This window comes from Vicugna pacos, chromosome 10 (genome assembly GCF_048564905.1).
Source record: "Vicugna pacos chromosome 10, VicPac4, whole genome shotgun sequence".
Taxonomy (NCBI): Eukaryota; Metazoa; Chordata; class Mammalia; order Artiodactyla; family Camelidae; genus Vicugna; species Vicugna pacos.
In genome coordinates this window covers 36,102,215-36,108,214 of record NC_132996.1, presented here as the reverse complement: position 1 = coordinate 36,108,214, position 6,000 = coordinate 36,102,215, and positions in this window count along the sequence as shown.

Genomic DNA, 6,000 nt, shown 5'->3' with positions numbered 1-6,000 from the left:
CTATGATTAAGTGCCAATATTTCTATTATTACCAAACTTTACATGTAATCTGTTGATAGCTGTGATAGCTGCAATTTTAATTGATTATTTTGATTCTACTTTTATTCAATTTAGAGCTCTTTTAATAATTCTGTTTCTATTGATTCTAAATAAATGAAGTTAAGTATTTCTCCCTTGTTATAAAAATGTCTTTTGGTTATGAGTAACACCGATATATTTAAATTGATCATGACTAAGAACAACACAAAATGTGTGTTTAACTAGATGTTTCACATTCTGATGTTTTGAAATTATCCTTTTAATGTTATCAAAGTACCAGGTCCCCAAGTCATCACTAGCTATATACTGTTGTCCTCTTCATTTCAGGAAAGGAAATGAAATGCTCAGCAAGAGGCAGAAAGTGGTCTGAAACTTGAATGCAAAAGCATTTGCCTATACCAAAGCCAATGGTCATATTCCTAGTCTGGACCCCAATTACAAGGAATAGAATGTGTTTAATAGAATATAACTTCATTCATTTGTCCTTGCTTATGTGCATTTCTAACAAAATGGACTGACTTAACCAAAGATAGTTTAGAATATCAATTGCCATTATAGGGAAATAATCCTGAAACTCAATTTTCTTAAAACCAAATTGGACTACCATAGCTCTGAGATTTCCAAAACTGAGTGAAATACCTATTTTGATTGATATTTTGAGGCCTCCAAATAGCACCAGGACCCTAAAATTGCCTCTCTGCAAAATAGGATTTTAAGATTAATTGAGGCAAACAAATAATTAAGGAAAGATAAAATGGCTTTGGAAGCCTTGTGCTCCTCTTCCTTGGCTCCCTATGCTCAGGCTTCACCTCCAGGGCCATCTTCCTCCTTCCCTTCTGTACTGCCTACACCTCCTCTAGAACCTCAGCTCCTCCTTACTAATTCTCTCACCAAAGTTCCTTATTTGTCTGAAACCCTCCCCACGCCCTTTTCCTCTGAACTTATCAGAACCTGTCCTGTTAAAATTGAGCCTTCCGAGGATCCAGAGGCTAACCCTTGAATTTCTTATATTTTGTGGACTAAGGCTGAACTGCGAGCCATAGTGAAAAATTTTCCCAAAGTAACTGAAGATCTTCATAGATTTGCTGAGGAATTTAATGTAGTTATTCAAACTTGTCAACCTATTTCTCTGACTTACATCAGTTAGTTCATAGGCTTGTTGGTAAAGGCCAGGCCTAGCACTGGATGAAAACAGCTAATTAGGAAAATCCTGAAAAGTCTCTAGAATTGCAACTGGGAGACCAGCCTGCTAACTTATTATATGATCAGGCTTGGACAATTACTAGGGAATTTCATGGAGCAATTCCTAGGGTTTTCCCAAAGCCTGTTGATTATAGCAAAATGCAGGTTTGCACACACAAAAAAATCTGATGAATCTGTTCATGACTACTATAATTGACCTCAGATGATTTTTAAAGAAAATTCTGGTCTTCCTTCAGCTGTTGATTCCACCTGGGTAGCTTTTAATTCTATGCTTATTAATGGGCTGAACCAGGACGTTTCTCTTCTAGTAAAAAGGGCCAGGATGAAACAGGAAACTGTCCACTCCAGATTTAATTAATGTGACAAACTTCCTCTCTTACATTCTAGATGAGTCATCTAAAAGGAAGACCACTAAAATTCTTAATCTTCGACTCCAGCAAATGATGGCCCCTAAAAAAACAAAACCCTCCTAGTTTCTTCTATAATTGGAAAGAGCTGGGACACTGGAAAAGAGATTGTTATAAATTTAAGTGATTTAGGCACTTTCAGCCCTCTAACCAGCCTTTCCAATGCCTTCCCAATTCTCAAAGATGGGGGTCTGAGAAACTAGAGGCTCTTACCAATCATCCATCTTAATCAACTTGGAGAAACATTTCTCCAAATTGAGGATGAATCTCTTCCAGTCCTGACACCACAGCCACACCCTTAGTGCTCAACTCCACTACTATAAAATAGCCCCTGCCTCAAAATACTAAAACAGTTCAAAAAGTGGGGATCTCTGATGAGCTTCAAGAGATGCATGTCTCTAACCCATTTCCTTTTGTTTAGGCCCTTTGAGAGATAGACACTCTTTTCTCCTTAGTTCCTCCACCCCATCCATCTATCAGGCTGAGATTTCTTAGAGAAGTATCATGCTGGAATTTCTTCCAAAGGGAGAAATAATTCTAGAACTTGATAGTGATCGTCAAAGTAACCAACTAGATGGATTAAATGGCCCCTTGACATCTTTTATTTGCTCCATCTCTGATGGTTCTAGAGCTGATTCTAGAAACCCTGATGTTTTGTCTTTATTGATTCAGCTACATCCTCCTTAGGGGCAAAATCTTTAACTGATATTGGCAAAATTCACAGCTCACCTCCCATCAAGATTCAGAGAGATCCCTCAAAATCTCTGCCCAGAATTAGTCAGTATTCTATAAGTAAAGACTCCCTTCAAAGTATATAGCCCATAATAGAAGATTATAAAGCTCAAGACCTCATCCTTGTACTAGTCCTTGTAATACTCCCACTTTACTAGCAAGAAAACTTAAGGGCTGAGAGTGGATGCTTATCCAGGACCTTTGAGCGATAAAAAACATTGTTATCCCTCAACACTCTGGGGTTCCTAACCTTCATACACTGCTAATACCCATTCCCACTGGAAGCAAATTCTTTACTGTAACTGATTTATGCAGTGCATTCCTTAGTATTCCAGTTAATGAAACTAGCCAATACCTTTTTTACTTCACTTGGAAAGAAAAACAGTAATGGACAGTAATGCCTCAGACCTTACTTGTCTCTCACAAATCCTGAAGGCTTATCTGGATAATATAAAGATTCCTTGAAGTCCTACTTTGTTATAATATGTGGACGAAATCTCTTTGCTCTTCTTTTCTAGCCTCTTCACATCCATCTGCTAAAGCTTTTAGCCTTAAAGAGGTGTAAGGTTGCCAAGGGAAAAATGCAGTTTGCCCATACACAGGTTTGATATTCAGGGCCTCTGATATCAGAACAAGGGCCACACCTAGATCCAGATAGACTTCATGAAACTTAGTGCCCTTTGACTAACATCTCCCTTTTTCTCCCTTGGCCAACACTGTTCTACTCCCTGCTTCTATGACTTTGACTGTTTTTAGATTCTACATGTAACTGAGATCATACAGTATCTATTTCTCTGTGTCTGGCTTATTTCACTTAGCATAATGTCCTCCAGTTTCATTCATGTTGTCACAATGGCAGGATTTTCCTTCTTTTTAAAGGCTGTATGATATTCCATCTCACACACACAGACACACACACATATACACATACACACACACATATACACATACACACACATATACACATACACACACACACACACATATACTGTATTTTCTGTATCTATTTCTTTGTCAATGGATATTTAGGTTGTTTCCAACCATATCTTGACTATTGTGAATAATGCTGCACTGAACATGGGAGTACAGATACCTCTTCCAAATACTAATTTCATTTCCTTTGGATATATATCCAGAAGTAGGATTGTTGGATCATATGGCAGTTCTATTTTTTTCTTATAGTTTTATTGAGGTATACTTGACATACAACACTGTGTAAGTTTAAGGTGTACAGGATAATGATTTGACTTACATACATCATGAAGTGATTAGCACAATTAGTTTGGTGAACATCTATCATCTCATATAGATACATTAAGAAAATAGGAAATTAAAAAAAAATATTTTCCCTTGTGATGAGAACTCTTTGGATTTACTTTCTTAACAACTTTCATATATAATGTACAGCAGCATTAATTACATTTATCATGTTTTACATTATATCTCTAGTACTTATTTATCTTATAAATAGAAGTTTGTACCTATTGATTACCTTCATCCAGTTCCCCCTCCCTCACCCCACCTCTGTAAACCATAAATCTGATCTCTTTTTCTATGTTTGGTTGTTTGTTTTTGAAGTGTAATTGACTTACAACACTATGTTAGTCCTGGTATACAACATAGTGATTTGATATTACTATATATTACAAAATGATCACCATGATAAGTCTAGCTGTCATCAGTCACCATACAAGTGTATTACATAATTATACTATATTCCCCACACTGTACATTTCATACTTGTGACTTATCTATTTTGTAACTGGAAGTTTGTACCTCTTAATCTGCCTCATCTGTTTCACTCATCCTCCCACCCCTCTCCCTTCTGGCAACCAGCTCTTTGTTCTCTGTTTCTATCTTTCTATTTAGTTACGTTTACTCATTTGTTTTGTTTTTTAGTTTCCACATACAACTAAAGTCATACAGTATTTGTTTTTCTGCATTATTTATTTCACTTAGCATAATACCCTCTAGGTCCATCCATGTTGTTGCAAAGGGCAAGATTTCATTTTTTATGGTTGAGTAATGTTCCATTGTGTTTATCTACTACATTTTCTTTATCCATTCATCTATTAATGGACACTTAAGTTACTTCCATATCTTGGCTATTGTAGATAATGTGACAATGAACATAGGGTTGCATATATCTTTTCTAATTAGTGTCTTCATTTTCTTCAGGTAAATGCCCAGAAGTAGGATTGCTGGGTTATATGGTAGTTCTATTTTAATTTTAGTTTTTTGAGGAATCTCTATACTGCTTTCCACGATGGCCGCACCAATTTACATTCCCACCAACAGTGAACAAAAGTTCCCTTTTCTCCACATCCTGGCTAATATGATGATTAGTGATGTTGAGCATCTTTTCATGTGCCTGTTGACCATCCGTATGTCATCTTTGGAAAAATGTCTATTCAGATCCTCTTCCCATTTTTTAATTTTTTTTAAGTTGAATTCTTTGTATATTTTGGACATTAACCCCTTATCAGATACATCATTTGTGAGGTAGTTCTATTTTTAAATTTTGAGGAACCTCCATACTATTTTCCATAGTGGCTGTACCAATTTACATCCCCACTAGCAATGTACAGAAGTTCCCTTTTCACCACATCCTTGCCACTACTTTTGTTACCTTTTATCTTTTTGATACTGGCCATTCTAACAGGTATGAAGTAATGTCTCATTGTGGTTTTGATTTGCACTTCCCTGATTATTAATGACGTTGAGCATATTTTCATATACGTGTGGGCCATATATAGTAATGTATGTCTACTTTTGGGCAATGTCTATTCAAGTCCTTTGCCCATTTTAAAATTAGGTTATTTGGGGTTTTTTGTTTGTTTGTTTTTTGCTATTTGCTGTATAGTATGATAAGTTTATATTTAACTTTAAAGAACTAACAAGCTGTTTTCCAAAGTGGCTGTAATATTTTACGTTCACCTTAACACCATATGAAGGCTCTAACTTCTCCCTATCTTCATCTACATTTGCTATTGTCTGATATTTTATTATAGCTATTCCAGTGGATGTATAGTGGTATCTCATTGTGGTTTTAATTTACATTTACTTAATGACTAATGACATTGAGCACCTTTTTCTGTGCTAATTAGTTATTTGTATGTCTTCATACAAATGTCTTTGCAAGTCTTTTGCCATTTTTTAATTGAGTTGTCTCTTTTATTATTGACTTGTAAGATTTCTTTATACAAGTGCAAGTCCTTTATATGATTTGCAAACATTTTCTCTCAGTCTATGGTTTGTCTTGTCATTCTCTTAATACTATCTTTTGAAGCATAAACTCAAAAAGTTTCAGTTTTAATGTAGCCCAATTTATCAGTTTTCTTTTATGCCTTGTGCTTTTGGTCATATCTAGGAACTCTTTGCCTAACCCAAAATCATGAAGATTTTAGCAAATTTATGCTTTGTTCTTATATTTAGGTCTGTGTTTCATTTAAGGTTAATTTCTTCATGAGATAAGGATCTAAGTTTTGTTGTTTTGTTTTGTTTAAAAATTTTTGTTGCTTTGTTTTGCATACACATATCCTATTGTTCTGGCACCAGGCACCAGGCACCAGGTTTTTGAAAAGACTATCTTTTTCTCATTGAATTGAATTGTCTTGGC